The sequence below is a fragment of the Corythoichthys intestinalis genome, chromosome 22, assembly GCF_030265065.1.
Source record: "Corythoichthys intestinalis isolate RoL2023-P3 chromosome 22, ASM3026506v1, whole genome shotgun sequence".
Lineage (NCBI taxonomy): Eukaryota > Metazoa > Chordata > Actinopteri > Syngnathiformes > Syngnathidae > Corythoichthys > Corythoichthys intestinalis.
This window is the reverse complement of record NC_080416.1, coordinates 20351754-20370924: the sequence shown is the minus strand read 5'-3', so window position 1 is coordinate 20370924 and position 19171 is coordinate 20351754. Positions and strand designations below refer to the sequence as shown.

General features: G+C 37.8%; 2 protein-coding genes across 6 annotated transcripts in view; one reads left to right on the top strand and one right to left on the bottom strand.

Annotated features, from left to right (window-relative positions):
- The window catches only part of dlgap3 (discs, large (Drosophila) homolog-associated protein 3), a 181582-nt gene that overhangs the window by 137819 nt on the left and 24592 nt on the right, over positions 1–19171 (top strand). The gene's annotated exons all lie outside the window — the stretch shown is intronic.
- The window catches only part of LOC130910844 (tissue alpha-L-fucosidase-like), a 45758-nt gene continuing 28819 nt past the window's right edge, over positions 2233–19171 (bottom strand). The window contains exon 9 of the mRNA XM_057828436.1: positions 2233–3518. The gene's annotated coding sequence lies outside the window, so the exon portion shown is untranslated. The remainder of the gene's footprint in view (positions 3519–19171) is intronic.

The following is a 19171-nucleotide window of genomic DNA, read 5'->3' as shown; positions in this document are numbered from 1 at the left end:
TGGCTTGACGGTAATGTTAAGAATGAGCTTTGCATGGGAATGCATGCTGGGAATCTTGTCAACATTTTGGAAATTTATGACTTCAATTAGAATCAGCCACATAGCATACTATTAATTCGTGACTTACCTGTCTTTGCCATTAGTGTTTGCTGTCAACATCTACATTTTTATAACAACACAAACTCACAGCTGGTTCTTGACCTTGAACAGTGTATTTAACAAGTTCCCGGATAAATAGTGTCTTCCAAAGCAGATGGACTTTCCCTAAGTAGTCAGAGATGGTAAATTATTCATTTTCCAGTCCCTCCTGGTCTAATTTTTTATAGTAATTCCTGACCTTGGCAGTAGCATATGCCAATTCACTCACTGAAGGGCCCATTTTGCATTCATCTTTTAGTAATGTGTATTGGCAATTTTTGTAGTTCAGATTTATATAGAAATATTGTCACTGTCTTACAACTACTACTACTACTACTACTGCTATTTCACACTTATGAAAACTTGAAGATATTTTTTGAGAAAAGTGGAATCGTCATTTCTGTGATCAATCCAGTTAAGGAAGTCTGACTAAAACTGGTGCAAAATCTAACCCCAGTAGGACATCAGGCCAATGCGTTTTAGACGCGTCCTAGAAGCGGTTCAACGCGTCGCACGCGAAAAGAACAGCAGAGTTTATTATTTGACGCGAGACGCGACACTCCTTCGTCAATACTACTAGGTAGGATCGGGGAGACCGGAAGTCACTCGTGTAAAAATACGGTGGATCCGGTCGATTTTTTAAGATAATATGCAATTGCAACCCTTATTTTTTGAGTCCATCAGATCTCTTGAAGCTGTGGGTAGATCGGGTCACAGTTTACTTGTTGTTGATTTACTGCTGTCTTCTCTGCTATAATAATAACCAACACAGCTGGACAGTATCAACACTGCTTTTAATCTGTGCGCACCAGTACCACCGTGTTCAATACAAAACCCGTCCTACCACAGCATAACAAGTAGGAACTAATATTCACATGGGAACTAAAATTATACAACTTAAAATAAAAACTTACAATTTTTTAAAAACTTAAAAATATAATATAAATGCATACTTAATCACATTTGTAAAACAAATACATAATAAAATAAATAATAGCCCATATAAATAAAATAGAAATGAGCCAAAACACCTGTAATTGAATAATACTAATACACAAATCCTGCTTACAAATTAAATTTATTATTTCTGCGTGGTGCTTTAATTTCAGAAAATCTATCAATAACGCTTTTGAAAACAAAACATTTGTAAAATATATGTCAAAATCTTTGTCATTGGGTTTGCTTTTCTCTTAAGCACAGGACTTTTTTCTTCTTCCTTCAGAAAGCAAGCTGACCAGTATGTCTGGTCTGAAAGGCAAATGGTTGTTGTATTATTATAATCTTTAACCCTTTAACACCTAAGCCTATTTTGTCCGAATATGCATGCCTTTGATGTTGTCTTTATATTTCAAAGAAAAAATTGTTCCACAATGGCCAGGTTGGGTCTCCTTTTTCAGGACACCATAACCTTCATGTCCAAACTGTTGTTTTTCTTCACTGACCAATTATAATCAATATTTTGGACCCAAAAAGAAAAAAAAAATCCCAAAATCTTTTGTCAAAATTTGTAATGTTGATATCCCATTGACAACCAAACATGCTCGACCAACCGTTCTGAAACTTTATAATACAGTATTTATTCAACATGTTCGGATAAACATTCAACAGAAGAAAATAAGCATGACTAATTTTATGTTTGAAAATTCAACACAAACAGCATGTATGCTCATAGGCGTTTTTGGCCTTTACACACACAATGGTCAAAATAGGTAATACACAGTGCAAAATAGTGAAAAATAAAGATATATAAAAAATACATATATATCATCTAACAAAAAAAGGGTTTGGAGGACATTTCTTTGTGAGGTAAGGTATTGTACCCATCACCTTATCAAAAGTATTAACATGCAATCAAGCTTCTCGAACACACACGTCTATTTTCAAATAGAAAAGATTGATAGTGAAGAAAAAGACATCAAATATAACATTGAAATAAAGTCTTTTCAAAAATATTGACAACCAGTTCATTTTTTTCAGGCATGCGACTCAATAAAGTTTCCTCTTGAACTACGTCACACAGGCCACTCTTCCGCTGTTTGCGCGCTGCTGTCAGTTTCACTCGCCGAGACGCCGACTCATCTGAGGAAAACAACGACAAATACGGCTCATCCTCTTCCTTGAGTTGATGAAATAATGCATTAGTTTGCGCTAAATTTAGTTTTCGATTCATTCCACACATTTCAAAGTCGTTTGCTCAATTCAACCAGCCGTCGCTCGCTCCCTTGCGTCCCCCTTTCCTGAGGTGGCGCCTTGCTCGGCAATTTATTAAAAAAGTTAACATTAGGTTTATCCTTCTTGACCTCACAACGACTCCTGGGATATGTAGTCTTTCGTGTTTGTGTCAGTTTTGAAAAAGGACAAGAAATGATGGAAATATGGACATAAACATTTGGTCAATGAAGTTTTAATGCTTATTTATGAGTGCAATAAAACTATAAAACTCAAATGACATTATCTCCCGTTTTACTTGGTCGATTGACTTGAAGTAAAAACTGGCGTGGACATCAACTTCCGCACTTTCAAATGACAGCAACCAGCGGCATGCGGGTGATGTAATTGCAGCGTGGCGGGGCTTCAAAGATGATATGGGTAAACATGTCGCAGCCGACACATTCGTTGTTAAAGGGTTAAATACCCGCTACTCTTGTGCGATCTTGCAATCCTGGCGTGAACCGATCGAGCCGCTCCACAGACGCTCTGCTCGTAAAACGCGCCCTATGGAAATTGACGGCGAGCGTCACTGGTGTGTTGACGCGCCGGCATCGCTGTCACGCTGTAGACGTGACTGGTGTGTTACCGGGGTATCGTAATATTTTTTCCATAGGAGATAATTTAAATTCTATTGATCCATTTCAGATACTCCAAAAATATTAACTAAAAATTTTATTGGAGAATATCTAAGGATTTACATTTAAAAAGTGAAGTTCAAATATATTTGACCAATGATAAATCATTTAACACCACTTGTGAGTACAAATGTGAGTACTTTAGTCTTTAATATTAATTACGGATGGAAGAAAATCGGATTGACTTTTTTCCATTATATCCAAAGCCAGTCATCAACCCGTCCATTTCAAATTATAAGGGTGATATAATTATGCAATTTTCACCATCCTATAAGTGACTGCTGTGGCGATGCATTGATGCATAGTGGTTATTTTCCCCACCCCTACACAAAAGTAATTAGATTGCACAGTGTTACTTATCTGGGTGAAATGGCACTTTGAGCTGCTCAGCCTGCAAGCAAGTGTGACGTGAGCCTTCTCTGAGCTGCGTCTACCTTCATGTGCCTTTGATTATCTGTCAGGAGAGCTTGTAATACAACACAACCAGGACCAGAGTGAGGGAGTAGGCTTTTTGGAAGAGGCAGAGAGAGGGAACTGTGGATTGAGACCAAAAAGTGAAAGAGAGTTGAAGAGTTCATTTGCTGTTCATTAGAAACATAAGCTATGGATAAACTATGAAACTAAATAAAATACATTTCATTTTTGTGTATACATTTCATCCATATTTAAGGGTATACATTATTAATCAGCCTTTGTAAAATATTATGCTTAGTTTGAATATTACGCAGTACAAAGTAACCAAAATGGGGGTAAATGAGATCGCAGCAGAAGTCGATTTAACAAAGTAGAAGTAGGAAGAGTTTATGATGCGAAATGAGCAAAAGAAAACGACAGAGAAAGGAAGCACTTCAAAAAGAGAGACGATTAAGACAGAGTGAAATATGAGAGGACAATAGTAGGAGAAGTATGCAAAAAGAAATATATATATATATATATATATATATATACATATATATGGCGGAAAACACTCAGGTGACTTGAAATTCCGCTCTGACACCCTCAATTTGGCCATATTTCAAAATTGTCCAATATGCATGTGTGATACATCATCGGAAAGCTTGAAATCGCAATTTTTTGGGGGGAAGAAAAATTTTGAACAGGAGGGCATTTAAAAAAATAATTAAAAAATTTAAACAGCAAAACCCTATCCGGAGGTGAGAGCACGTGAGAGCAGAATTACAGATGCCATGACTTTAACGAGATATTATCGCGTACTTACCTTGTTTCGATCCAAAAACTCCATGCAGCATGTGTCACCGAGTGTCAAGACACAGCTGTGATTGGCCAAAGCTGGATTTTTCGGGGATTTTATGGGTGAAACATGGTAATATAACAATGGTCGCGATGCAGAAATTGCAGACATCAAGGAGTGGTCGAGATTTTCTTTTTCATACATTTACCCTTTTAAACTTTTTTTTTCCAAAATTTTCTTGTTTGGATCGATTATTTATCATCTAACATATCGGGAAAAAATGCGACAGTAACAAAAAAAATACAATTAAGCGATAGTTATAAGGTAGACATCCGTGACTTTTACGACGCCATTTTTTAAAATTGTGACGTCATTTGTTTAAAAGTTTAAAATATGCGAGTTAATAATATTTTAAATTTGTTTTGTTTTTTTTTTTCTTTAAACTAAATATTAAACATCAATTAATGATTCTAAGCTAAAAATGTCTGTGGAGTTGATTTTTAAAAATTCCGTATAGTTTGTTAGTTTATTGTTTTCAGGGCTCAAGAGTGGCTAAGCTAACGTAAGTAAATGGTCCTCTCCTGGCATGCCAATAAAAATCGATAATAACAGACCTAACATAGGTAACATATATTCAAAATGCAGCTCAATGTTAAAAAATCCGATGCAGCCAAAACAATGTCACTTCAAACATATTAAAAAACAACAACAAAAAAATCAGCAGTGAAAAGACCAATGTGGTATCCCTCCACCCTGCTTGCCCAGGCAACCAATGTTGCTGTTCACACTGCAGTTATTGTTATGCAATGGTAAGTTTTAATAACTTTATCCTGAAAACATAGCCAACACTATGCATTGCACGTGTCATCTGTGATTCTCTTGTTGTTTTATCAGCATGCTAGGAAGGGACGATTGACTTGCTTTAGCTAAGCCACTCCGGAGCCCTGAAAATAATAATAACTAAATAACTGCACTGATTTTTTTTACATCAACTCCAATGACTAATTAAACCTCCCTAACTTGAAGATTAGGCCTGATGTCAAAAATTCCAAACTTCCACTTTAAGTCACCTAAGCGTTTTCCACCATATATTATAATAAATATATTATATACATATATTTATACAGTCCCTGACAAAAATCTTGTCACTTATCCATTTTGTCAAAACAATTGCTAATAACCTGACTTTTAATCGTTCAATTGGTTTAAGAAATGGCTCATATGAAAGCTAAGACCCTCCCAAATGATGTTGAATGTACAGAAAAAATATTTGTTTCGCTGAAAAAAGATTTATCAATTAATGAAGACATAAAGGTAAACTTTTGGCAAGACAAAAGTTTTGTCGCCTACAGAAAGTACTGTGAAAATTGAACAAAAAATATACTTCAAGTACAAAAACATGTTACATAACATAAGCGAATTAAGTAGTGGTGCTGTGAGATCCAAATTTAATAATTTGTATGACTTCCATGGGCTTCAGCAAGGATTCATACAATTAATTGATGAAGTCCTCAGGAACATCAAAGAAAGCAGTTTTGCATGCCTCCCAGAGTTCATCAACATTCTTGGGTTTTGTCTTCCACGCTTCATCTTTCATCCTACCCCAGACATGCTCATTGATGTTCATGTCTGCTGACTGGGCTAGCCAGTCCTGGAGGATCTTGAGCTTCTTTGCCTTGAGGAACTTTGAGGTAGAGATTGAATTATGCGATAGAGCACCATCCTGCTGCAGAATTTGTCCCTTTTTATGTTTAGGAACGTAAGAGGCAGCTAAGATTTGGTGATATTTCAGACTATTTATCTCTCAGAGTGCAGGCAATTAAAAAAACGTGTGGCATTTGCCAAGGCCCACAGCCTGTCAAAAGGATGGACGCTGGAAAAGTGGCAAAAAGTGGATTTTTGATGAATCTTCCAGTGAATTACACCACAGTCGCCGCGAATAATGCAGAAGACTGACTGGAGCCCGCATGGATCCGAGATTCACTCAGAAAACAGTGAAGTTTGGTGGTTACATCATTACCCAAATCATGGTCTGGGGTGACATCCTGTATGGGGGTGTGCGAGAGATCTGCAGGGTGGAAGGCAACATAAATAGTCTGAAATATCAACAAATCTTAGCTGCCTCTTACATTCCTAACAACAAAAAGGGACAAATTCTGCAGGAGGATGGTGCTCCATCACATACTTCAATCTGTACCTCAAAGTTCCTCAAGGCAAAGAAAATTAAGATCCTCTAGTACTGGCCAGCCCAGTCACCAGACATGAACATCATTGAGCATGTCTGGGGTAGGATGAAAGAAGAAGCGTGGAAGACGAAATCCAAGAATGTTGATGTTTTCACACTACTTTCTGTAGGATACAAAACTTTTGTCTAGCCAAAATTTGACTTTTATGTCTTCATTAAATGATAAATCTTTCTTCAGTGAAACAAATACATTTTTGCACATTCAACATCATTTGGGAGGGTCTTAGCTTTCATATGAGCCATTTCTGAAACCAATTGAATGATTAAAAGTCAGGTTATTAGCAATTGTTTCTACAAAATGGATACGCGACAAGACTTTTGTCAGGGACTGTATATGTGTATGTATATATATATATATATATGCGTGCGTGTGCTTACATGCGTGCCTGTAGATACGTGAGTGCTCTCCTGCATGAGGCCAGGCCTCAACATCTAATGAGATGAAGCTCAAAATGAGCCCGTAATACTATTCTCTTATTATCTTTCATCTCCTGTTATACGGCCATCTAATGTCCTCAGCAACATAGCCCTGTGTTATTGAGGGAGAGAGGGAGAATGTAAACCAATTACGAGCAAGCAGCACCGTATAAGTGGTGTTGGTATTTTTCTTTCTCATTAAGTCACAGTTAGAAGCTTTCTGAGGCTGTTTCTGTGCTGTAAACGGTTTGATGATCAAGAAAGGGCACACATCTTGATATATGATGAATTTCATGCACATAACGGTCTGGGCATTTTTCTCTTAATGGATAATATTGGGCATCCTTGAAGGATAGAAATAACTCACAGATTTTTCTCAAAGTGTGATATATTTAATGCTGCACAAAAATAGTTCTGATAAGTAATGGGCTAGATTGTCACGAATACAGATGTAATCTTGAAAAATCATTCTGCCAACATTCTTTCTAGCTGATATTTAATTGGTTGCCAAGGCTGAGAAGTCTTTTATTTAGACATGGGTCATAGAAGAGCACTGGATTTAATGTAGATGTTCCATATCTTTAAATGCATAAAATGTTGTATTTGACACCCCTTTTAATAATAATAATACATTTTATTTATTACGCACTTTACATTTGAAAAACAAATCTCAAAGTGCATATTACCATGTAAAAAAAAAAAGGATAATAATAAAAGAGTAAAAGCAAAAATAGACAGAAACATAGATAAAATTCGATAGAAATCAGATAAAATAAGATAAAATTAACCAGGGTAAGCTTTTTTAAAAAGGTAAGTTTTTAGTCCTTTTTTAAAGGCAACCACTGTCTGCGGGGCTCTGAGGTGGTCTGGGAGGGCGTTCCACAGACGGGGAGCAGCAGCTGCAAAGGCCTTGTCGCCCATAGTCTTGAGCTGAGTCCTGGGCGGGAGTAGACGGTGCAGTTGGCCTGACCAGGTTCTACTGAAGTATTTGGTGTGAGGAGTTCAGTGAGGTAGGTGAGGGCTACACAATGTAGACAGTGATGGGTGTGAACGAGGATTTTGAATTGAATTCGGAGGTGAACAGGGAGCCAGTGTAGGGTGTGAAGAATGGGGGTGATGTGCTCGTGTTTACGCACCCTCATCAGGACCCTGGCAGCGCTGTTTTGGACATACTGGAGCCTTTGTAGGCTCTTGCCAGGGATCCTGATGAGGAGTGCGTTACAATAGTCCAACCTGGAAGAGATAAAGGCATGGACAAGTCTCTCTGCAGCAGGGCGGGAGAGAGATGGTCGGAGTTTGGCAATATTGCGGAGGTGAAAGAAGGTGGTTTTGCAAATATAATTGATATGATTGTTAAAGTTAAGATGGGGGTCAAACTTGACTCCCAAATTAGTTGCAGAAGGGGAGAAGGAAAATTTGTGGCCGAAAAAGGAAACTGAGGAAATGTGGGCGGAACGGAGCTAGTGAGGAGTACCAATATGAATAACTTCTGTTTTGGAGCTGTTCAGCTGCAGGAAGTTTTCACTCATACAAGCCTTTATCTCCTCCAGGCAGGAGTCAAGTTGAGAAACAGAGGAGAAGGGGGTGGAGGATGGAGTGACCTTGAAATATAGTTGTGTGTCGTCAGCATAACAATGGAATTGTATCCCATGCCTGCTGACGACAGGACCGAGGGGTAGCATGTAAATGGTGAAGAGGGTTGGACCGAGCACAGAGCCCTGGGGGACTCCACAGATAACAGTGTTAGGGCGGGATTTAGCATCCCCTCGGGCTACAAACTCGGTCCTTCCCGTGAGGTATGAATTAAACCACTGAAGGGCAGTGCCATAGATACCTATATCGTGTTGGAGGCGGTGAAGGAGGATGTGATGATCAACAGTATCAAATGCAGCAGAGAGGTTGAGAAGGATAAGGAGAGAAGTAGAAATTTAATTTAATTTTCATCGTAGTCTTATGATGATAATACTTATTAGTCTTGTCATATCTTACTCATTTCAAAATCTGTTTGTCTTCGTCTAGTTTTAGTCGACTTGACTCAATACTTTCATCTGTAAAATTGGAAAGTTTCGCTCCAAAAATAAATTTTAAAAGGTTTCCAATTATTTCGAATGAACAGTCACAGACGAACACATATTGTAACATCTACAAATCTATCACGTGACAATACACGCTCAGCTGCAAAACAGTCCATTATTTTCAATTATTTACACCCACCTGGACACCACGAACTATATGTAAAAAAAAGTTGTCTGAGAGTTTAAGAAGACGCTTGCAAGTAGCCATAGCCTAATGCTAACGCAAAAGTGAATGCTATACTAACACTACGAGTTACATTTAGTGTGTGATAATCACTGAGGCTAAAGCAACATTGGATATTGTCTCTTGCCAAGATAAGAAGACAAATCTTACCGTGTGTGTCTCAAAACAAGCAGTCACTGCTACGATGCAGGCTAACTACACATGTGTGACTTTTCATCTTGTTCTTGTCTCGTCAGACGAAAACTAGCATTCATGTCGTTATATTTTAGTCTCCCAAGACACGTTTGTAGCTGGTTATTGTCTTGTCATCATTATGAAAAAGTTGTTCGTCAATGAAATATTTTCGTTATAGTCATCGTTGACGAAAACAATACTGTCTTGACACAATGAATGGACAGCACAATATGCCAACTGTGCACTGGACCATTTTAAATATGATATTAAAATAATTTAAATATCTCGAAAAACATCTCATGGCTCCACCATCCACAGCAAGCACCTGAATTGAAATGACTATATTCCTACTTGACAAATACATGGAGTTTCAAGAAAAATGACACTTGTCCGACTGTGTGTTCTGGAAATGATGAGAGAAAATGTGTCGAATTGAAAGTAGAAAATCAGGGTAGATGGAAAAGCAGGGCAAGGCTAGGAGAGGAAGACAGAAGGAATTGCCCCCAAGGCACTCTTCCATTTTGCCCTTATGATGGTGGCATATTTCCCTTGTGTTGTGGCCATCATCAAAATCTCTCTCACACACCATCTCTTACTGTGTCTCACTATAGCCTTTCTTCAAAAACATGAAGCTGATTTGCATGCCACAATGTAAAAACATAATAATAAAGTTGGTAGCCTTACAGCATAATTGGCCAAGTCGTTTTTTGACTTAATGTCAATTGGAAATATCATAAACTTGCAAATAATCATGTTTTTTACCTTTTTATGTATTCTAACAAAATATATATTACTGTGGAGTGTACAGCATGGAGTACATTTTATTATTTTTGATTTTGAATTAGCTTTGCACTTATCTGTGCCATAATCCCCCCCCCCCTCCCATTTTTCAAAGGCAGAATTCAGCTGTCAGCCTTTTAAAAAAATGTTTCATGTCTAGAGGATTAGATAGAGTAGTAGGAAAGTAAAAGAAATGAACACGTGACTGTAACCATCTGCAGTTCCGTCATTTCACACTGGCTCCTACCATTTCTCCTTTGAAAAGTCCCCAGCTACAAAGACCTCATCTAAAATAGATATAAAAGCATTTACGCCCCTTCCAGGTGCTTTGCATTTTTTAAAACCCAAAGACAAGTCTTCCATTCCTGTCTTCGCGTCTCTCCACTTTACTCTCTTGTCGACCTTTTTCTTAGTGTGGACAGATATGACAAGTTCCCCCCACTTCCAAAATGTTTCTTATTATCATCAAGTCCTTCTGGATCTTGCTGCTAGACGAAAAATGAGTGTGGGGCATTTAAATGTATGTGTGTTCAAATGAGAGAAAAATGACATTTCATTCATTCATTAGTCATCATTTCCGTGATGTGGATTTTGATGACTGCCAAAGAATAAGTGTTTGTCAAGACAAAGCTGTGACAATCCTACTGAATTTCTACATTTTTGTCCCTTTTTTTGCTGCCACGTTTTCCATGATGGCTACATGAAGCTGGTATCTTCTGAGTGGACTGCACTGTAAAATGTTTGACTACAATTATTTTAACTGCTACTGCACTCACACTCTCAAATGGATCGACAAATCAGCATGGTTCATTGTGTATGCAGTCCAACAAAGCTAGTATTCAGGGACACAATGCTCTCTGCCATGCAACATTAGCCATTTCAATGAAAGCCAAGGCAGGGGATGGTTTGTGATTATCTGCCATTGTCTGTCTTTTCTGCCTTGCACCACAGCACAAGACAATAAGCTTTTTTTAAAAAAAAAACCTATATGACAAGCTTTTTTTTTTTTTTTTTAAACTGAAAATCAAAATGTTATGCTGCCATGGAAACTGTTTAATTCAAAACAAAAGCATATAATAAGACAAAACTATTTGCAGTCATGTTTGGTTATATAAGTTCTACCCAGTATGTTTACTGGTTCCAAGCCTATCATTTGAATCTCCAGCCCTCATTACTAGGCCTGTTGCGATAACAAATTTTAGTGTGCGATAATTTATCTCATAAATTATTGCGATATGCAATATTATTGAGCCCCCCATTTTTTTTAAAGCAATTTACAATAACACAGTGAGAATACAGTATATATTAGTAGATCAAGTACACCCATTTGAACGCGATAAATGTTTACTCTTAAATTAAAAAAATACTGTTTAAGAAATCACAACTAAAAACAATAGACCATGCCTCTTAAGTAAAAGACAACATATTAATACCGCACAGAAATACAGAACAAATAAAATGTGTTTTTCAAGAAAAATAAATAAAATTGCACTTAATAACCTAAGCATTTAGGCAAATGAAAATTTTTCCACTCATAGCTTCTGCTATGGTGTTCCATAGGGATGCAACGATACAGTTCAGTCACGGTTCGGTACAATTTTCGATACGGGGGACAAAATTTTCAATTCTATTAAATGCATTTAATGCCCTGAAAAAAACATAACAATTATATTTTTTGTTCCATTTTTTTTTTTTTTTTTTTTAATTTATTTTTATTTTTTTGCTAACGAGCAAAAATAAATTTGTATCATGTAAACATGCATTTTAGTGCATAATATTTATGTGCTTACTTCTTACTGATCTGAAGAAATTTTGTATAAACGTGCTGAGAACAATCTTTACTGTTTGTAAAGTGTGGCTGGGCACACTGTTGATTGCTACAGCTCTCTTAGCAACTAGGTTTACTACAAGAGCAAAATATCCTATTTTTGGTCCGAATCCATATGTGTCACTTACTGAATTAACAATATTTGCAGCATTATCTATAGTCACTGGTATGGATTGATTTGGCCTGCTTAACTTCCATTCAGTCATGGCAGTTTATAATTTATCGATGTAGTATATGAACTACGTGTCCCATAATCACTCTGGGCTCACGTAGCCAATGGCATGGGACGTAGCACATCTAGGTTGCTATTTCATGATATCTAGTGTGTGCGCGCATTAAATAAGTTAGCATTAGCAAACGCCACAGAAGTCACGTCTGCTCATTACTGCACAACACCAGCATATGACAATCGACTTCATAAACATGACGAGTTTGTTCGTTGCAGCCAAGTCAGTAACAATGTTTTGGCGGACTTCGTTGTAAATATCCGGAAGTGCACGCACGACTTTCCACCTCCACGATGAAAGGTTCTTAGTCCACGTTCGCTGGTGTTTAAACTGTGGTGTTTAATAAGACACTAGGACAGGGGTCGGGAACCTGTGGCTCGCGAGCCATATCTGGCTCTTTTGACGACTGCATCTGGCTCGCAGACAAATCTTTAATTATATAAAAAGAAAAAAGAAAAAAAAAAAGCTTCGTTATACTCCTTTGCACATTGCGCAAAACGGCGACAATCCCCGGTGACCAGAAAGCCGGTTCGCAGTTATTTTAGTGGGAAAGTGGCAAACATACATTTCGTCGCGTCTATCTATCTATTTATCTGTCTATCAATCACATTGGCAACGCAGATGAGGCAGACACTGATCGAGTGGGGTCACCGTATTTTGCTGTCAAAAAGAGCAGCCGATGTGCGCATGTGCGTAGTAATTTTCCCACGGTTTTAGTTTCATTTTCCCCGCTAATTTTAGAAACCCTTTTGAGAAGATGGCAAAAAGAAAAAAAGCAGAGGAGTATCGTACTTTTCAGCAGGAATGGACAGAGGAATTTGCCTTTGCGGAGAGAGCAGGTTCTGCTGTATGTCTAATATGCAATGATAAAATTGCATCTAAGAAAAGGTCAAATATAAAGCGGCACTTCGACACCCGCCATACTACATTTGCATCAAAATATCCGGCGGGTAACAACAGGAAGAAAGCATGTCAAGAGCTTCTTAGAAGAGTGCAAGCTAGTCAGTAGCAACTCCGTGTTTGGACCAAAAAAGGTGACTGGAATTCGGCTAGCTTTGCTGGCGCTTTAGCAATTGTGAGAAATGGGAAGCCATTCACAGATGGGGAGTACACCAAAGCATTCATGCTTGATGTTGCCAATGAACTTTTTGACGACTTTTCGGTTAAAGACAAGATTATTAAACGGATAAAAGACATGCCCCTGTCAGCAAGAACTGTTCACGATCGTACCATCATGATGTCAAATCAAATAGAGGCAACGCAAATGATGGGCAAAAATTCGGCTCCATTTTTTTCCACTCGCTTAGAATGAGTCAACGGACGTAAGCAATTTATCACAGTTCAGCGTGATCGCAAGGTATGTTGTTGGTGACACACTACATGAGGAAAGTCTGGCAGTTTTGGCTATGCAAGGGACAACAAGAGGGGAGGATTTATTCAAGTCCTTCATTGAGTTCGCTAAAGAAAAAAACCTACCAATGGACAAACTTGTTTCAGTGTGCACCAACGGTGCTCCGTGTACGGTTGGAAAAAAACAGAGGATTCGTGTTGTTTCTTTGTGAACATGAAAAGAGACGTATCCTAAGTTTCTCAATGCCTGCATGACACTTAACCTCATCAAGTATCAACCAGACTACAAAGCCATCAGCAACACCATGCAGCACCAAAAGTCGCATTAATGGTAAAGTCGCATTAATGGTAAGAAATACTCATCATTGATTAGCAACAGCATAACAATGTTATTAAAAAGAATTCAGAGACTCATTGTACTTTAAAAATGTTGAAATTACATAAAATGCACACATTACTCGTGTTTTGAGTTTTAAACATATTGTATGGCTCTCACGGAATTACATTTTTAAAAAATGTGGTGTTTATGGCTCTCTGAGCCATTGGTAAAAAGGAATCCGAACTTTTAGCAGCACGCCTGCCGCACGCGCACACGCACGTGCACGCGAGGCAATAAATCGCAGCGGAAAAATTACCGCCTTCATTTTTATTTATCGTGCGATAAATGGAATTATTGCATATTGCGACAGGCTTACTCACAATTTCCTCACAGTCCTTAACTCACTGCAATTAGGCCTTCCTATCTTTCCCAAGGATACTTTGACAGGTACTCTATGTGCCTCAAGGTTTTAGCCTGACACTTTCAGAGTGACCACTACTCACGAGAGGGAAAAGACATAGCGTAGTCAAGGTCTTGAAGTCATAGTACATCAGTGATGTGAAGCAACCCTTGACCTGCGCTGAAGATAGCAGAATCAGCTGTTAGTAAAGTGGGTCAGAGCAGCTGGCATGTTCACATGAATATTTAATGAAAAAAGCTTCAGAGTAAAGTCTGTGCAAGTCAGGTTGATGCTAAGCAATGTTAAATATCAGCAGTATGACAACATGCTGTTGACTCTCCACTGAATAGTTGTTCTCCCATACATGAGAGAGAGAAGCACTGAGGCTGCATCGTGGATGGATAAGCATCCATCAAAGACTTCTCCTTAATCCAAACACCAGGGCTAAGACGGTGCTTAAGACTGGTAAAGATAAGAGGTATGCTGCAAGTAATATGATAAAATACAAAAAAAAAAAAATCATATGTCAAGGTCAACAACATAGAAAGGTTATAACGTACTGTAGGTGTGAAAACACATTTTTTCTGAGCCTATATCCTTTTTGTAGAACGTACTGTAGCTCTATTTCATGGTCATGGCCATGGTCCTTTTCTTGCCATCTTGATAACACAAAAAATTGTGAACACAAAACACTTGAACGTGTCGAAATTTGCAACAGAGAATGATTGACAGCAGGTGAACAATAAAGAATAGTTTTAGCTTTCGGTGGAATCCATCCCCTTTTCTATAACACTTGTCCTCATTAGAGTGGCAGGTGAGCTGGAGCCTTTCCGACTCCAGGCAACAGACAGTGAACAGCATAGACTGGTCACCAGCCAGTCACAGAGCTCATATAAGACAACTATGTATAGTCACATTCACGTCACACTAGTGGGCAATTCAGGTTTCTCAAATATAAGTGTATCATTCATTCATTCCATATCCGTTTTAGAACCCAAAATTGGAAAACGGATAACGACTAATTTCATTTCTTGTTTTCAAATCCAAAATTGGAGAAACGGCTTATTATTTCATTTCCCGTTTACAAATACAAAATATCAATGAACTATTGGTTCATTCCACATCTGATTTAGAATCCCAAATCAGAAAACTGATAACGAGAAATGAAATAAAAAGTCATTTTCAAATAAAAATAAAAGTGTATTATTTGTTCATTCCGTATCTGATTAACAACCCAAAAACGGAAAACAGATTACGACTTATTTAATTTCTCGTTTTCAAATGAAACCCCGTTGTAACCCAAAAGTTGTTGATACACTGATAACAGTTCGCTGTTCGAAAACAGCGTTTTCTTCTCTTTAAAAAGCAGGTACACATCTTGCATCCTTGACAAAAACGTTAAGTAACAATAAATGTAAAACATTAGCTATCGTGCTGCGCGAGTCACACATGGAATGGAATCACCGGGTAGAGACTGACTTACCTTCCTGAGAAAAAAAAGTTAACTTCTGAGTCACAAAATGATACAAACAGAAAACAAATCAAGGAAAAATATTCCATTCTCTCATATTCTATTTTTAACTTCAAAACAAAATAAAAACAGCGAAAAATAGGTCTTTATCTGATTTCCGATTTTGGATTTGAAAATGAGAAATGAATCCATTTTGGATTGTAAAGAATATGAAATAAACGAATGATACACTGATACTCAAAGAATCCAACAAACGTGTTTTTGGAAAATTGGAGGAACCTAGAAAAACCAATGTAAGCATTGGGAAAGAAACAAGCAATTTTGATTCGGGACACAATATTCGAACTGTGAGGCACACATCACTTTTCAACGGTTTCATCGGTTTCAACATAAGTACTCAAAGTAGTAATTTAGAATTCGGTTTAAGTTTGAGAATAGTTGAATAACAACAAAAAGATATGTTTGACATGATATGTCAATATTAAGAGAGATGGGCGGCAGCTCAAGGTGTCAAGAATGTAAACAAGCATTTGCTGAAATGGCAGGGAACCAGATGGGTATATTAAAGAGAGTGGCAAGGGACTGGATGAATAGAAGTAGGTCAGGAGGAAAGGCAGGTGCCAAGTGTGAAAAGACATTCAGAAATAATAGGAATGGCTGCACTTTCTCCAATGGCTTTGTTGTCATGATTGTGTGTGCATGTGTTAAAATGACTGGAAGCTCCTACACCCTGCAGCCTGTCTCAAACTTCTTCAAAAGCCCAAAGTGGTTTAATTTAACCACAACTAAAGGATACATCTACAGAAGGCGTGTAACGGTACACAAAAATCTCGGTTCGTTACGTACCTCGGTTTTGAGGTCACGGTTCGGTTCATTTTTGATACAGTAAGAAAACAAAATGCAAAATGTAAATGTGCTAGTTGTTTATTACACACCTTTGTGCTTTCATCAACAGGAACATTAGCCTATACAAAGCTAGAATTCGGTTCAAAAAGTAGCGGGTATTTAAAGATAATCCAACAACAATTTGCCTTTCAGACCCCACGTATTGGTCAGCTTTCTTTCTGGAAGAAAGAAGAAAAAAGAAGTCCTGCGCTAAAGAGAAAAGCAATCCAAATGACAAAGATTTTAACATGTATTTTACAAATGAAGTGCCTCAATTAATCTTTTTTTATTCTTTTAAACAGTTTTTTAAAAGCTTTATTGGTGGATTTTCTCAATTTAAAGCGGCACACAGAAATGAATAAATTTGTGTAAGCAGGATCTGTGTATTATTCTTATTATTCAATTACAGGTGTTACAGCTCATTTCAATTTATTTTATTTAAATGGACTGTTATTTATTTTATTATGTATTCATTTATATTGTATATTTTATGTTGTATAACTTTAGTTCCTATGTGAATATTAGTTCCTACTTGTTTTGTTGTGGTAGGAGGGTTTTGTATTGAACACGGGGCCGAGTTGGTTATTATTATAGCAGAGAAGACAGCAGTAAATCAACAAAGATAAGTCAACTGTGCCCCGATCTACCACTCAAGAGATCTGATGGACTCAAAAAGTTATGGGGTCAGATTAGTCTCATAAGTACTCGTACATACATTGTGGGATTCGTAAACACATAGCACGCGAAACACACACACATTGTGGGATTCGTACACACATAGCATGCGAACCACACGCAATTGTGGGATTCGTACACACATAGCACGCGAACCACACACATTGTGGGATTCGTAAACACATAGCACGCGAAACACACACACATCGTGGGATTCGTAAACACATAGCACGCGAAACACAAACACATTCACCAAATGTGTGTGTGAATTGTTTTACGCGCATTTGCAACGTGCTTCCAATTACAAATTCCCACTTACGAATACAAATTCCCACTTACCAATGTGTGGATCGTTTTGATACCCGTCATGCGCAACTGAGAAGAACACATGCATTTTTTTAACTGGAGCCCGTCTTCAGCCAATCAGACGTCTTCTTCTTAAACAGCCAATCACAAGGGCTGGGCTGTTTCGTTACGTCACTGCTGTGCGCCTTCAAGTCCGGTGTACTGAGTGACAAGTGACAAATTGGGAGCTTTTGTAAAAGTAGGAGCCCCGTTTTTGACAGCTCAACTCGACCGCGGGGACTATCGATGCAAGGTGTCCCGTCGAACAAATGTAGCGTACGTGTAGCATACGTTTAACGGTTTTGCCTTTCTCTGTCATTGACAGCTGAAGACGTCCCATCCATTTTGAGTGGGAGGACCTCCCATGCACTTCAAATGTATTGGATGTCAACTGGTGAAAAACTCATTGAACCGCTCAGCAGAGGGATGATGAGAGCAAGATTAGATGTCTAATACTGTACTATATGTGGCACATTTTTAACAGGCTTTTTTTCCGCTAAATAAGTCTTTTTAAGATTACTTTCTCCATTTCAAGCCTATTTGAGAGTCATACTTGGGAAAATTCAGACTTCTTAATGTATGATTGTGATGTCTATGCTTAAACCAATTTAAGACCATTTTAAAAGGAAAAAAATAGACATTATAAGCCTGTTAAAAATGCTACCTACAGTGACAGTATTTAAAGGATGGTAGTCTATTACGGATATAAAAAAAATATATTTTTGAAAGACTTGGAGCAACAGAGCTTTCTTGCCAAATGAATCACATTTGATACACTTAGGATTTAGAACTCTTTCCTCAAAAAAAAAAAAAAAAAAAAAAAAAAGGATGCAAGTCAACTCATGCATCTGCATGTTCCATGAGAAAAACAGGATTTAACAAGGAAAATAGATATTAGAGCGCTTATTACACATTTTTCTTTACAAATTTGGAAAAAAAAAAGGTTTAAGACCTTATTTTTCACATTTTGTGATTCTCTGACAATTGCTTCATATTGCAGGCATTAAGGGGTTAAGACCTGCCACATGAATTTTACTACCTTTTTAAACACTTTTTTTTATTGCGACAAACCTAATAAGTGATCAATGATGGCAAGAGAGGATAAAGCGCAGCAGCAAATCCTCAGATCTGTTCTTTGGATGCCTTTGAAAGTAAATAGTGACATTGAGAGCAATCAGGAGTTCAATTATGTGAGGTGAGGAGACCAAGTAAGTTTTGAGACATTTTTTTAATTTAAATAGACATCTCAGACTCCCAGCCTGTAGGAGGGCACAGGCTAGATCTCCTCGAGCCTTCAGAACTTCGGGAAGGTGGGTCTGGTTGTGCCTGAGATCTCCATTGGCCATATACTCTTCCGCAAACTGAAATGGCATTTTAGGCATTCTGTTACATATCAGTGCTAAACAACAACAGCAGCAAAGTTTTACTGCAGAGACTCCGAAATCTTAAAATCATTACCTTTAATGTGAAAACCCCACAGCTACTGTTGTTCTGCTGCTTGTTATGGGCCACAGTTTTGGTAGTCCAAGTTTCTATTTGGAACTCACGGCCCGCCAACCTCAAGAAGTTCCTAATTATTGTTTTATAAGCAAAACAATGAAGATGAACATTGAACTATTA